A 15634-nucleotide genomic window follows, 5' to 3' on the forward strand; every position below is an offset into this window, starting at 1 on the left:
GTTCAGCGGACGCTTGTGGCGATGTTCAGCGGACGCTTGTGGTGGTGTTCAGCGAACGCTTGTGGTGGTGTTCAGCGGACGCCTGTGGCTGTGTTCAGCGGACGCTTGTGGTGGTGTTCAGCGGACGCTTGTGGCGATGTTCAGCGGACGCTCGTGGTGATGTTCAGCTGACGCTTGTGGTGATGTTCAGCTGACGCTTGTGGTGGCGTTTAGCTGACGCTTGTGGTGGCGTTTCGCGGACGCTTGTGGTGATCTGAAAAGGAAGCCCTCCGGCCTAGACTGAGACGGGCTCGTTACCGGTGAGCGACTCTTCCGAGATAATCCGAACACTCTGCCCACTTGCACTCTCACGTGGGACGGGGCGGCCTTGGCGCACTGGTGACACAGGAGCTTAACGAATCAGTCGGTCGTTCCCCCCCCCCCCTCCCCCTGGAATGTCATTTGTATGTATGTCAATACTTGACTATCGGCAGCGGTGCAGTCTGCATATGGATGGAGGCCAATCTCCCATCGGCGTATGCGCGATCAGCCAGCGTTACACGATCTGATCAGGGCTGACTTTGCTATCCGCTGTGAGGGAATTACTGATTGACAGCTTCCTGGTGGGTCCACCCATGTCCACCCAAATGGGAGAGTCGGTGCGTAAAGAAGCGCCCAGCAGAAGCGCCCAGCCACAGGCGAGCGGGCCTCATCACACTTACCACCAGCCCATGACACCACTGGCACAAATCCAACTGTTCATTGTTAACTCAGCTTACATCATCCCATAAGGTTTAATGCAACCCACCGAGCCTTAGCCTTTTAATTGTTAAGTCTTCTAAATAAAGCGATGAATGCTGTCATACATTTACATAGAGCAGCAATCCGCCTCATGTCGGTGGGCAGCAACACAAGTTAAAAGTTACCCAAGCAATAATTAATGACAGGCCAGTCTAAGATACGTTTCCCATTAGACGTTACGTGCTATGACTCCAAGTGGCGTTACATTACTTTCCTATACCGTGTGACTCGAGTATCATGTTTTCAACACTTATATGCTGTTTTCTGTTCTTTATGGAAAATGTAAAAAGAGAACGACCACAGAACAAACTTTTGATATGCTGAGTAAAACCTGGAGACATCGGACAGACACGTACAGTCCCGGTTTTTTTCATGCCGAAGTGCATGAAAAGTGGAATCGGCAGATGATCGTGCCTGCCGAGGACAGTGAAAGGGCGCGAATCCTCCTACGCTGGTGAGCACTCTGTCCAAGATTGGCTGGCAAGTGGGTAGAAACGCCACCCGAACCACGATGAAAGTCATCACATGACAGGCACTGGGGAAGGGAATGTACCTGCCAAAGGGTACAATCGTGTGATGAGTCTTGAGTGTTACTCTGATGATTGGGCTTCAGTTAAGACCATCCTCATGCGTCATTTGCTGTGATCTGACCGGATGGATGCTGGTCGTTTATGGGTTTGATCTGACTGGTCTGACGCGGGTGGTTTGCGGGTTTGATCTGACTGGTTTGATGTGGGTGGTTTGCGGGTTGGATCTAACTGGTTTGATGTGGGTGGTTTACGGGTTGGATCTGACTGGTTTGATGCGGGTGCTTTGCGGGTCGGATCCGACTGGTTTGATGCGGGTGGTTTATGGGTGCCTGACTGACTCCAGCGGCTGGTCGGATGGCCGATGGTTTGTGTAATGCATGCAAATTTAGGCAACGAGGTGCCTATCTAATGCAGCCTGGCCTGCCAGCTTACGTTTCAGATATTCATGCCGGCCATTCAACACCCACCGAGAACAAAAAGCTGATTGCTGGTTGGCAAGCGAGAGGTCCTGTCGTAGACAAGCCGAGGGGCCCACTCAGAGCACATGTTGGCCAGCATCGGACGAGTCTTGGTTATACCAAGCAGGCACAGACCAAAGTTCTGGAACTGCTTATGTTCTCGAAGGGACTTTGTCAGAGAGGCTGTACCCAGAAGAGCTCGCATTTGCATGACTGGATTCTGAGACTTTTGACCGATTCGGTGCGTAGTATGTCTTGCGCCAGCCAACGTCAAAAGGTAAAGCTGAAACGTTTATACTCCCCTCCGCGTGTCCCATCGGTTTTCTGCGCTGTAGCAGATCATATTTGGGTGTGAAATTATTGCCTAATTTTTCGCCACTTGAGTTTCAAACGGCTCTGCCAAACAAACCGCATATCTGTAGCATTAGCAGTAACAAAAGCATTGGTATATGCTGACTTCTTACCCCCGAATTCTACCTCAGGCTCGACAGCTCATCGTCCAGTCCGTTCCCCCTCCCCCCTCCGAAGTTGTGGCTTCTATGGTAACACCAACCACCACATTTTGTAACTGTTCGGGACAAACAAAATACACCACAGATGTCCTCTAGCCGAGAGCAACTAACTCTAGCTGTGCGGGCATCCACAGCCGTAACAGCGCCCTGCTTGCAAAGGGGAGCATCCTGCTGTCGCCGGACGGAGGCGGAGGGAGGGCGGAGGGGGGGGGGGGGTGAGCGGCCGGCACCGCCGCCCGTGCCTGGCCTGCTCCGGATGTCAGCCATTGAATCAGACGGCGCCTGATCACGGCTTCGAGTGGCGATCGGAGATGCGTACCCTCCCAGCGCAGGCCAGACCGGCACAGGCATCAGGGCACGCCCTGCCGTGCCGTGCCGACACTGGCCGCTCAGCGCCCGCCGTCAGGTGGTGCTGAGGTCGGCAGCAGGGCACGCCCTGCCGTGCTGACACTGGCCGCTCAGCGCCCGCCGTCAGGTGGTGCTGAGGTCAGCAGCAGGGCACGCCCTGCCGTGCTGACACTGGCCGCTCAGCGCCCGCCGTCAGGTGGTGCTGACGTCGACAGCTGCGACCCAGGCCATCCCCAGGAAATAGTTGATTTGGCACGCGGTTGATCCGTGTGGGAGCAGAGGGTATGGGGGAGGGAGACGAAAGTGGGCATGTTTGAGGGAAATTGAAGCCCAAACATATGTGCATATATATATATATATATATATATATATATATATATATATATATATATATATATATATACATACGTGCGAGCGTGCGCGCGTGCGTGCGTGCGTGCGTGCGTGCGTGCGTGCGTGCGTGCGTGCGTGAGTGCGTGCGTGCGTGCGTGCGTGCGTGCGTGCGTGCGTGTGTGTTGCCCAATTTTTCGCACATGGGGCCATGTACTTGCATGTACAGTTTTGAACATGTTCCGAGCTTTCTGGTTCCTAAGTCGCAGCCAGCCCCAACAAAATCCGAAGAGCTAAAGTACAACTCTGCGTTTCGTCTTTAAGCTTAGAGTTATGGGATTAGAGAGGCCGCGGGCGAGTGGGTCCTTGAACTGTGAGACAGCTTTCAATTCGATCGGATCTGCCTAGCCCGGGTCTGTCGTACGCTTCCTGGAGCTTAATACCCTTGCGGCCAATGATCACATATATCATCGCGATGCTCATCCGGTGGCTGAACAGGAAAAACGTATTTTTTCAATATTAAAGAAGCCGAAAAACACGATTCTAAATCGGATCTGCAAAGATTTTAGGGACCTGGCGTCACGGCGACACGACGCCAACAGAATCTCAGTCGGGAGAAGTCGGACAGTTGTGAAGACAACACGGCAGCCGAGGCATGTAGACGGGCACGCACTACCGAGAGCAAGCCCCAGAGGCACTCCTGTTTGGGCGTGCTTTACGATTGGCGCTGGATTTCAGCAACAAGTGAAGATCAAAAGCTGCAACCAGCCCTACAAATTGTAGTTAAATGTGTCAGTTGCAACTCACACTTCCGAAACCTACCTCAGAAGTAGATTGGGCTTTGGAAAACACACGCGGGTTAGCCCTGCTTGTTTCATCCCTTTTTACCCAAAATGTTCGCGGTTTCTAGCAAAAAGTTGGTGACAATTACAGAAGCTGTGTATCATGGTGAATTCAAAGGTGCCACCGATTACCATTCTCGGGCATGAGATGAAAGTAATAGCGAGCCATTTCTTCAGCAGATCAGGTGCGCCATGGCGCGTGGATGCTGCCGTGGGTGGTAAAAGTGTACTTTTTGTCGCTGACCACATTTTTGGAGGAAAAATTGTCGCCAGGAACGTAATGTGATATCATATGACAAAATGGTCATGAGTTTCATGTTCAGTAGCGTCATCAGTAATCAGGCTATCAGCGAAAGTCTCTTTCATCACTGCAATTTTGAATGTCACGCACATAACCCAAACGTTCAGTCATACACTGTCCTTCAACAAATGTCAGGATAAGTGCTGCTGCTAGGAAAGCAGGTGCACCTGCTCTAGACTAATGGAATAATCCAACCACAACAGGAGTGTTCTTCCATCCTCGGGACTTGGCGGGGACTCACGTTTAAACTCAATCTACGGCTGGATTTGCTTTCCTCGACCTCCCCACAAAAACAACGGAGGACCTCGATAGCCGGGGCAGCAGAATGCATGGCAGATCTCGAAGACGTGGCAAGCGACACTGGGAATGGCGTCAAGTGTGGGCACCTCCAAGAGGCCATGCCTGTTATGAAAATCACGTGTGCGCTTTGAGCCCCATCTCAACCGTCATCAAACTATCGACCATATCTTAGGCATGCTCAAAGCCTGGCGCTACATATTCTGACTGGAGGGCGCCTTTCGCCGTGCCCAACAAGTCAATTATATCCAAATTTGTCGATAACTTCACATCAGGCGGCTAGGTCTTTCTGAACAAAATACTGGCCCTGACAGGAGGGGGAGGGGGACGGTGGGCGATGCGACACCCCCGCCCCCTACGGTTTTCTGAGGATGCCGATATGGCATATTGTATAGTCTCGCTGAAATCGTTTGTAGCCTCCGGGGCATCCATTGCACGCGTGTTGACACTAAAAGTGTCCCTAGCAGTTCTGGTTTCAGAGCAGCGATGCTTTTTATGAGCATTGCATGACGATTCGAGGCTGGCGGCTGCGATGGGCGGCAAGCGACGATTCCGCGGACCGCGCGCGGAGGGTTGACACTGTCACATGAACCAAACCCTACACTATAAATATAGGCTCCAAACAGATAAAAATACATGTCATTGTACTCATAATTAAACAAGGGACACGTCTCTTTATGTTCCATGCCATTACGTTACATGATTTGATATATATGAAAATGCAAAGCTGATGTTCGCTTTTTAGGAAAATCTGACCTTCGACTTGGTCTAATGGAGTTAATTAACAACAGACTTCTTACCACTCACGGGATCTCGTCAAAGACAGTTCATTGTTGGCTTGTTTTTTGCAAGGCTTTACCCTTTTTGTTTGCAAACGTCGGGGAATCAACCGCCCCCCCCCCCGCACTGATTCCCGTCACAAAAACCGGCGGGTCAGGATAAGGGTTTAAATTGTTCGCTGTCGTCCCTTTTCATCTATTTTACATATGCTGGTATAAAAATCTGCATTTCAGATCATGAAAACATCAACTGCTGCAGCAGAATGACACATTTAATTACCAACATTCAAACATTGGTAGAAATTCAATCAGTAAGCCAAAATTATCCTCTGCATGCAAGTAACACGCAAATCTAAGGTTACTTGTAATATTTGATAGGTATAATGCAGGAGTATCAATTCAGATTAATTTCTTGGGCATTACCCAATATCTATGTTGCGCTGGTCCGCTCAATGCTGATTCCTCCCCCCGTCCGCCCAACCAACATTCCTAGCTGGAAAATTACAAAAAAGATGTGGAGGAAAGCTAATCATAACACAAAACTATCCTTCCTAGACTTTCTTTATTGTCCATGATCTATGGGTTGCTACCTCCCCCTAATCAAGCATGAAAATTTGACACTCATCGACGAAGTCATTAAGTCATCACCACACAAACTACATTAATTTCTACCTTCAATGTAGGCTGCATATAAGGTAGGCTGCCTGTCTTTACAACCCTGTACTTAAATGTATACAGCGATTGTGCTGATGTTCCACAGGACAATTCTACAATTCAATGTTGGCAAAAAAGTACTGCAATATACCATATTTGTATCCGTGCAATGCCATGCCCACAAGTGCAGAGAAAATGTCCATATGAATGAGTACTGCAGGATGAACAACTTCCAGAGCTTTCCTGTTACAGTAGGGGTGCTATCATCAGGAAATAGCCATCGTTGTCCTCAGAGACAACCAAATGCCAGCCTATCACTGACCTCATAAGACAGTTGCACCACAATGCCATAAAACCCCTGCAATTTGAAGTAAAACTCTTAGTAAAGGGGTAGATAGCAGTGAGAGCTGTCCCCCGCCCCCACTCTCATTGCGTACATTTGCTACACCATTCCACCCCTGACTTTCACTGCCCTCCCACGGCCTACATTATTGGTTATAATTTAAATTTCTAGCAACAAAGGGTCATGTTAGCAAAAGGTTGAGCGGTGAGTACTTGTTTAAATCCTACCAGAACGTTGATGAAATAATTGCATTTTAAGCAGGGGAATGGTTTTGGAGAAAGGATTTGGGAGCAGTGGAAATCATGCAAGGTACCCACTAAATATACATGTCTCCCAGATGAGCCCATTTCTTCACAAACATAGCGGAGGGCTGGAGCCCTCAACTGAATAAAACGTAGGAACAACCCTGATTTGAAGATCTATGTGACTGGTGACCATTCTCAATGACAGCGAGAGCGAAAATGGCATAAGCTGGCATTCCGGAACTATTATCACCTGTTACTTCCCTTCATGCGGAATGCCATCAGACTTCAACATCAAGCCCGTGGTTCTTTTCAAAGGGAAGAAGGCTGGTCGCTTGTGACTGCTTCAGTGAGTCAACAGCCTTTTTGGTGTCTTGAAAAGGTGGTTTGGATACCCACAAGTCAACTTCTACCTTGTTCGGATCATCCCGCCGAGTTACCCTGAGCTGTCAATGCGCGGGTGTCGATTTGTATACCTTTTTTGAGGACCCTGCCCCCCCCCCCCCCCTGCTGAGTCGGGCCCCAATTTTGTCTTGGCTCCCCCAATGTTTTTGGCTGGAATACTACAAAAACGTGGGTAAAAGATGATCATAACACAACCGCTATCTTCTTTGATATTTCTGTGAGGTGGCGCCGCCTACCACGTTCATAACAAAAGGTCATGGTTGCTCTCATCACAAGATAAAAATCATAACAACTGAGCGGATAAACGATGCGACAAACTTCACATGCCTAGCGCCATAAGACACCCCATGGTTTATAAGATTGTAGTGAAAAGCTCTGGAATACGGGAATAACCTCAATTCTTCATGACTAACACCGTCCCCGTTCCCCACAACCAACATGGGTGCCGCCTCCCATGACCACCACAGAAGAGCGCCATCGGTGCCCTAAAGTGGTCTCTAAAGGGCGCATTCCTTCAGTGCCTGCTTCCTGGATCCAGTCCTGCATGACTTCTATGCAGCCTAAATTAAGGACTTTTACGAATAATACAAGGATTGAAAACATATAATGAATTCAATCAAAAGAAAGTGGGCTAAATCTGGTGAGAATAGGGGTTGGCTAGGTTGTCGGGCCTTTGGTTCTGCTCCCCAATAATTTGCAAAGCTTGACACCCCTGTATCAGTGCCTCTCGTCGCTGAGGATAAGATGTTGAATCGTTGCACAGCCAACGAAGTAAGCAAGATCAAAAATAAGATCCTAGGCAAGTATGCATGACACCGCAATGCGAATGCCACTTGCAAAATTGCGGTGCCTTGAAAGTCACTGCTCACCTCATATCAGTCGCATCGCAACTATTTAAACATGTCCCTGCGGCCAGATGAATCCTCATGTGCGGATATTTTCAATATTTTATGCTGTCTAGTTCGGGACACTGAGGGTCGGCTGTTAAAAACAGCCAGTCGGCCGACCGGCCGGGCCATAGGAAATACACTGATTTGTCGCTGAACTATCACCGAGTCGGCCGATTAACTAAAAATCATAGGATAGTGTTGTCCCCGAGTTGGAATGAAACTTAGAAAAGACTCTACATGGCGCCGTAGAGTACGGTAAAAAGTCTTTACGGAAACGCTGGTGTTGTGTGACGAAGTGTATTACCATGGAGGCGTAATATCTAGATATGGAGACCTCATGCTATGTTTTGCATAGTGTGTTGTATTTTTCGTCTCTGCCGTCGCCAAAATTTGCTGTCCAAAAACATTTTTGGCACCAAGCTTCGCGTGAATATATACATTTTTGTCGCTGACCTCATCCACCAAGTCGGCAGGTTTTACCACCCCTGGATGCTGCATTGATTGGTTCCACTTGATAAAGTTATTATCAGAGGCAGACCTTCTAACAGAGGGATGGAGGCCGTTGTCATGGGCTGCGGAAGGCATCTGCCTTTATTATTTTACTTTTTGACACCATCCGCGACGATCTTCACGTCTGGTATCATTCAACTTGTGTCACGTACCGCGCTTTGCTGGTTAATGAGAACACCACTCCCCCATGCTCGCCCCTCAGGACGCTTATCCCCTGAGACCGAAACTTTGCAGAGCTATTGCCCCATAACCAGCAGACTTCCAGGAAAAAAGCTCACAAATGCTTAAAAACAACACTCACAACTCTGTGAGGATTAGATCAAACATCATTTCGAGGTAGCTGTAATCATTAATGACTGACTGGCTACCTGGCTCCTTAGTCACGGCATGCTACGGCATTGCTGATTACGCACACTCTGCAGCCTTGCATGGCCAGGTGGGACGTGACTGGTCTCTGCAGGCAGTCTTGTGTAGCCAGGTGGGACATGACCGGTCTCTGCCGTCCTGTGTGGCCAGAGGGGACACGGCAGCAGTGTTCAGTCATGTGCTCCTGCGCTTCATCGGCTACGGCGCGCGGAAAGCCCGCATCACGCGCTCGGAGCCAGAGACAGTTCCGTGCCATTCGTTTGAACTACGTACGGCTTGAGAATGAATATTTCCTGGTCTCGGACAGCAACATTCATGCATTCCCAGGTTTCGGACTGCAATATTCAGGTATTTCCAGGTCTCGGACTGCGATCTTCATGGTGTCAGTCACTTAGCAGGTTTCATGTATCTCATTGCTCCAGTTGAGGCATCATGCTTCTTTGTGATGCAGGATTTGCTGAACTTTATGTGCGATGATGACGTCATGAATGAGTACGCTTACACTTTTAAAAAGAAATCAGCTATGTTAATTACTCGCTACATCACAAATCTCGTACTCAAACACATGACATCTATTTTGATAATTCAATGACATGAATTGAAATAAGGGGCTCAAAACACAGGGTATCAAGATCATAGCCCCATTACTATTGCTGCAATAGTAATGGCGCAACTTTCGCTCCGGAGCTAAATACCAATGTCGTCCACCTATAACGCCAGATAATCAGATAGGCCTTTAAACCGGTCCCATGGCGCGAAATAATTAAACCTAGAATACATTCCTCGTCGATTTCGGAACCACCCTGATATCCAGTGGATCGCTCCAGCGATCAGCGATCTATGTCATCTGTCATTAGTACTACAAGCATTCCTTTCGGACTGCGGACGCAAGGTCAGCTGACTGCTGCGGCCATCGGTCGGCTTCGCTGTTCCTTTTAGTGTGCATTGACGGCAAATGACAACGAAACACAGTAAATTAATCTCAAGAGCTTGAGAGCCAATTAACATATTGGAAAGGTTCCGCCCCACAGCAGAGAAATCAAGTGGGCGCACAACAGCTGGCCAAAATTTGGGAGAACCGGGCATATTTTGAAGCATGTTTTTTTCTGCATACAACGTACCAGCTCCTGCAGGAGTTCAAAGAGAAAACAACCCTGCCTTTTACTCCATTTTAAGCTAGGAGTTTTCTACACCAGGACATTAGGGACTCAAAAGTGTGGTTTGGTCTCCTAATTTCGTGGATTCTCATACATTCCACAGAATCACACATGTATATTCAAAATGACCACATTTCCCCCAAAGGTGGAGCCTTGAACTAAGTTCGGAGTCGCACCAGGTTACAAGTGGTCGCTTAAAGTTTTTACGGATCGCGCACATTGGCTGGATGCAAAGGGTACAAACAAGTGAAATGAAACATGGCAACAGTAAGAAATGACTGGACAAAGCCTATGGACCTTCGCACACTGACTGTTCGGATGCTTTGTTCGGTACGTAAAAAAGTCAGGCAACAACAGAACATAGGCGCACCCGGCATCTTTGAATATTGTTTACATCGTAAAGCATATTTAGACTCGCCTGATTTGTGAAGCATGGAGTCGCCTATGAAGTGCATACGAAGGAGCAGACCTGTGCCCGGATCTCAGCAATGAAGCCCGGGATGAGATCCCTGAGTCCTGTATAGATGCTGGTATTTCGGGAGCTATGATCTACTCCTATATTGCTGTGGGAGGGTCCACTGAGATTCCATATCCATTAAGCAAGTGCCGACGGGTCCTTTAGAACCTTAGCTGTTCTACCTTATTTTGCCACCAAAGTATTTTCAAGGATCCCGGAGTTCTCGAAAGATGTTACCCAAAGATCGTCTGGGATCCAGCATCTCTTTGTCAGCGATCCTCCGAGTTAATTCATGGAAACATATATAACTGGTTGAAATAATCCTCAAGCCTCATCACGTGGGATGAGCTGCTTCAATTTGGAACTTAATTCGAAAGTTGCAACAAGCTGACAATATTGCTGCATTTACCACACACTTATCGTGTAATTTCACTCAACTCGATGATATCTGACAGCAATGAAGCAATTCCATCATGGCTAAGAAATGCACTGTCGGGCTAAAAGGTCACATTCTGTTGATTGTCTGTTTTGCTAACAATAAAAGTTTTATTACCGACCTGAACGAGAAATGCAATGCAACGGCGGCAGGCACAATATCACAAGCCAGGTTATCAACATTTAATACGTGACCTGATCCATCATCGATCATCGCAGATGACCCAGGGAGCCCATATATATCAGCCCACATATCAGCCGGGTTGCCATCCATATGCTTGCTATATGATAACCTGCAATGTTGCCTACCGGCGTGTTTTGCGTTTTGCGTGCGCAAATAAAAAATAAGTAAAAAAAAACTAGCATCCCATTCGTGCCAGCGCCAAGTATCAGGGGGATTCCCCTACGGCCTAAGTGTAGGTTCATGAAGACGCAGATATTTGTGCATTCAGGAGCAAGCAGGCTTGTCTTTTGTTCGGGATTGAGATGTGTGTACATTAAAATGCAATAATGGCGACCGGCGGGCCATGCCAATAGGCCGGTTCGTACGGATTTTCACTGTTGGTGATTTATGTCCAGGTGACGACACGTAAAGATACAGATTTATTACCCGCACAATGTGCAGTTTTACGAACTTGAAACTTCATTCCCAGTGAAAGCCTTTGTGCCACTATGTGCTATGTAAATCGAGGAAATCAGCACGCATTTCCTGTTTGGAAGTACTCATTTCCAAATTTTTCTTCCATCAGCCGTAAGTCCAAAACCAAAATTAAGGTCTTAGCCAGGCTTGTAAGGCTTGCTAGCCCGATGTTCTTTCATTACTCGTGTTCTTTGAATGTCAGGCGGCAGTTACCAAATAATTTTCACTAAAGGTATGAGGCTCCCTGCCCCACAAAAGTTCGGCATGCTTTAGCCGTAACCTGACAAAAGCTTGTACACGCAGACTGGTCAAGTCGGCCAGACTGAGAGGATGTTGCTATACTGCAGACCTCACGATTCGCGTTCCCGAATCCTACCCTGTGCTTTGGATCATGCACCTTTCAGGATACAGGTGTATTCTGAACCCATCGAAAAATCTTCTGAGATCCGGGATTCATTTCAAAATCGTGCTGAGAAGTACCTCAGGATCCTAAGCCGTTGAAATTTTCGTTCAAGGTTTCAAGATTCAAGGCTCCAAGAAACTGCGAGGCACTTCCCCCAGGCGTCACAAGTCCACTTCACCATGCTCCTTGCCAGGGTTTAAACGACGGCACTGACTGTCGCTCAAGGAACTTCACTGACTGAATCAATGAATAGTCATGAGCTAAATATGCGTTCAAGCATCCTTTGTCACAGCAGCATGAGCCAGTCGACTGCTGCTAGCGTGCATTCGCCTTAAGCCGACCAGTTCACTGCTATCCAATATCACCGAAATAATTTGCACCCAAGGGGAAGAGAACTAGTTGAAATTCATCGTGAGGCTCATGGGATGATTTGTCTCAGCCCGAGCTTCTGCGTTTGTTCTACCGCCGCGCCCGATCAGCAGCTCAGTCTGAGCGGCGTTCACGTTCGCTGGCACGGCTGGCTTGGATACAAGAATGAGACCATCCCCAGCACGTCCCGCTTCCGTTCCCTTTAGACACGGTAGGCCTCATACGTCGGCTCCAATTCTACTACTTTTCGGCGTGTGGTTTGCAGCACGCGTGATACACCTGGTCACTGCCTACATCTGACCAACTGAGACCAATACCGCGGGCCGCCAGCGCTGGCCGCCCAGCTGAGCTTTTGTCACGTGTCGAGTCCCGTGACGCCCCCGCCCCGCATGGCCGCACCGACACAACAAGCTCGCGGCGTATCGCGCCCCACTTGTCCGTTGGTATCACACCTTATCTGGCGATCCATGCATCGGACCGCAAACACGACTGAGCGGCGCCTGGCATTCTCCTGCAGCCACCCACCTTGACAGAGCTGCGGCTGGTGACTGCGGCACGCCGCTCCTGGCCGCGCAGCGCTCGTCGCCGGCGACGGAGGCTCTGGTCGGCCGGACGTCGGACGTCGACGGGGCGCCTCACCACAGCACCCTTCGCGTACCACCTCCCAGCAACGCCACCGGCGGACGGAGGCCGTGCGCGGTCGGCCGGGGCTGGCACGGGTCGAGGCGGATCGCAGAGGGCGCCGCGAATCAGGGGAGCGCCGGCCCCAGCGGACGGTCGAGCGGGCGCGACTCTGTGGTGGGGAACGCGGCTGCCCTCAGCGAGCGGCCGGACGCCGCGTGGAGCCACAGGCGTCGGTGCGTCGCTTGCCGGAACCCAACACCGCGGCGGCGCTAGACACCGACAGACGCGCGGCCCGCCGGTCCGGCACTGATGTCACGTGATCCGCCCGACCGCAGCCCCGGAGAGCGACTGCTGACGGGCCGAGACCCGGGGCGCCGGGCTTCTGCAGGACGGCGGGCCCGTGGGCACGACGGTGGCGCCGCGCCGTGGCGGCATACGGCACTATGGACCCCAGTCATCGTGCCCAGGACGCATCAGTTCGCTGAGTTCATCAGTGTTGGGGTGCGATGCGATAAACTCCGTGTTTGTGGCGTAATAAAGCGACATTTCAGGAGTGGTCTTCGAGAGCCATCAGGCCAAGGCAAAGCCGCGCTCTAACTTAGATAATAGCTCAGTCACCGCCAAGGGTCGCAGAAATGGGCTTCATCCAGACGAATGCGGGACCACATTAACATAGCTTAAATACTGCGAAACTTGGACCGAATTGTGCCCACAAGTCTTAGCCCCAGAAGAACATACGTTAAAGCAAGCCTTGAAAATCGTCAAATTGGCGCGGGCAGCACAGCGAAATGCAATTTTCGTGGTTAGTTCAATAAAAGTACCGTTAACATATGCGTAAAAAAGACGCGGTGCGCATTTTTTCATAACGTACATGGGATATAAGCGGTTCATACATCACCTGATATAACAAAGATTTATGAGTCCTGTTTTTTTCAGCATCATGGTTCAAAGTTTCGGTGTTAGCTACCTTAGTAATTAACGACCCAAATACAGGAAGGTTCTGGTTAAACGACGATGTAGTGCTAAATGACGATAATGTTGAGGGTTCATCAATGTTCGATAATATTGAGTGCTCAACAAATATTGAGTGTTCGATAAACATTTAAAATACGGGAGGTGTTAGTGAAGTGCCATGGAACCGCTGCCGGAGCGATGTCGGTGAAGTACCACAGAAGCACTGCCGGGGAGATGTCGGTGAAGTGCCACAGAAGCACTGCCGGAGAGGCATCGGGGAAGCGAGACAGCACCACCACCGGAGAGGCATCGGGGAAGCGATACAGAACCACTGCCGGAGGGGCATCGGGGAAGCGATACACCACGACCACCGGAGAGGCATCGGGGAAGCGACACAGCGCCACGAAGCGATACAGCACCACCACCGGAGAGGCGTGGAAGCGTAATGGCTAACGGGCGATTCAAGGCAATGTAAAGGTGACGGACTCACTATCCTGGTGCGACATCATTTTTTTTAATAAATGCCACATAGAGGAGTGTACGTAATGTTTTTTTTTTTTAAAGAAGGCGGACAAATATCTACAATGATGCAGTTGGTTTCAAGAAACCTGAAAAAACGACATAGGTTATTGTCTCACGATGACATGGAGGGCCGAAATATAGCATATCACATATAACAGGTAAAGAAGTAATATCTTCGGGTTAAAAGCCGATAAAACCTAAATTACGCGAGCGAGATGGATGTTACTGGTGGCTAAAGTATAAGATCAAGCAGGATTTGTCCTTATAGGGTCAGGGAGTGACATTGTTATGTGAACAGACTATGGAGATACAGTGCGAGCACATTTTCACCCATCGCCTACGTTTTGGTTCGGCATGCACAGACCGAAACTGCCCTAGGTCACTGACCTGATTTGACCTGGATTTAGCAATCGCCAAGTATGCGTGCAATTCGCCAATAGGTGAATATATGTAAAATTTAGCACGTTAATTGTAAACGTTCTCCAGTTAGTCATGAAAACTAAGGGGGAGACAGGCCCTCTACCAGGGAAATGCCATATTACCAATATTTCAGCCCGGAAGTGAAATTTTGGGTCTTTTGTTTCAATAACTTTTGTGGCAGTTTACGGTCGATGCGCTAGAATGAAGTCCGTTATGCAAAAACAAGTTCTCAATATATATTTCATTGTATTCCATCCATCCATTTTTATACAGCAGACCCTTTTATTCGGTTACGGAACCCCTACTAAACTCAGCAGGCACAACAGCGCTAAGGTGCTGGGACTACAGGTGGGACAGGTGACTGGTGACAGGTGGTGACTACAGGTGGGACAGCCCTCTCAAACGCCTCGAGCTATGGCGGTTAGGTCAGCACCAGGCCAGGAAATCCTGCTGAACTCAGCAGGCACAACAGCGCTGAGGTGACGGGACTACAGGTGGGACAGGTGACTGGTGACGGGTGGTGACTACAGGTGGGACAGGTGACCGGTGACAGGTGGTGATTACAGGTGGGACGGCCCTCTCAAACGCCTCGAGCTATGGCGGTTGGGTCAGCACCAGGCCAGGGATTGACAATCTCGGAGAACAGCATGCGTGGCCCACAGCTGTTGATGTGACACATACGGATGGGCTGGGCTCAAGAGTTATTTTACTTGTATTATTCTCTCAAAAAGAGGTGTTTACAGAAGGCCGTGTAGTGGCTCGAGTGCAGCACACCAGAATGGCTAATCACGCCGTACAGGTTGTACTTGCGGTACCTCTGTACGGCAGAGTATGGCGACAGGTCCAGGCCATTGGCGGAGAAGTGAGCAGTGGTATTCAGCTTGTAACATTCCACTCCCGTTCATTTGAACAGAATAGCTCGGCTCGTTTATTTGCAGATGGACCCCATGTGACCAACGCAGTCGACGAGCCCCAAAATCCGAATAATCGTTTCCTCATCATTCCTCAGTAAGGGCATGAAAACTGGTATGATAAGAGTACGAAAACAGCGCTTGCCGTGACCTAG

At 49.4% G+C, this 15634-nt stretch overlaps 1 protein-coding gene across 1 annotated transcript in view; it reads right to left on the minus strand.

Annotated features, from left to right (window-relative positions):
- Nucleotides 1–12991, minus strand: part of LOC119103891 (xenotropic and polytropic retrovirus receptor 1 homolog) — a 38433-nt gene extending 25442 nt beyond the window's left edge. The window contains exon 1 of the mRNA XM_037227578.1: nucleotides 12574–12991. The gene's annotated coding sequence lies outside the window, so the exon portion shown is untranslated. The remainder of the gene's footprint in view (nucleotides 1–12573) is intronic.
- Nucleotides 12992–15634: the final 2643 nt, after the last annotated feature.

This window comes from Pollicipes pollicipes, unplaced genomic scaffold (assembly GCF_011947565.3).
Source record: "Pollicipes pollicipes isolate AB1234 unplaced genomic scaffold, Ppol_2.1 Scaffold_5724;HRSCAF=6776_pilon_pilon_pilon, whole genome shotgun sequence".
In the NCBI taxonomy this organism is placed as follows: domain Eukaryota; kingdom Metazoa; phylum Arthropoda; class Thecostraca; order Pollicipedomorpha; family Pollicipedidae; genus Pollicipes; species Pollicipes pollicipes.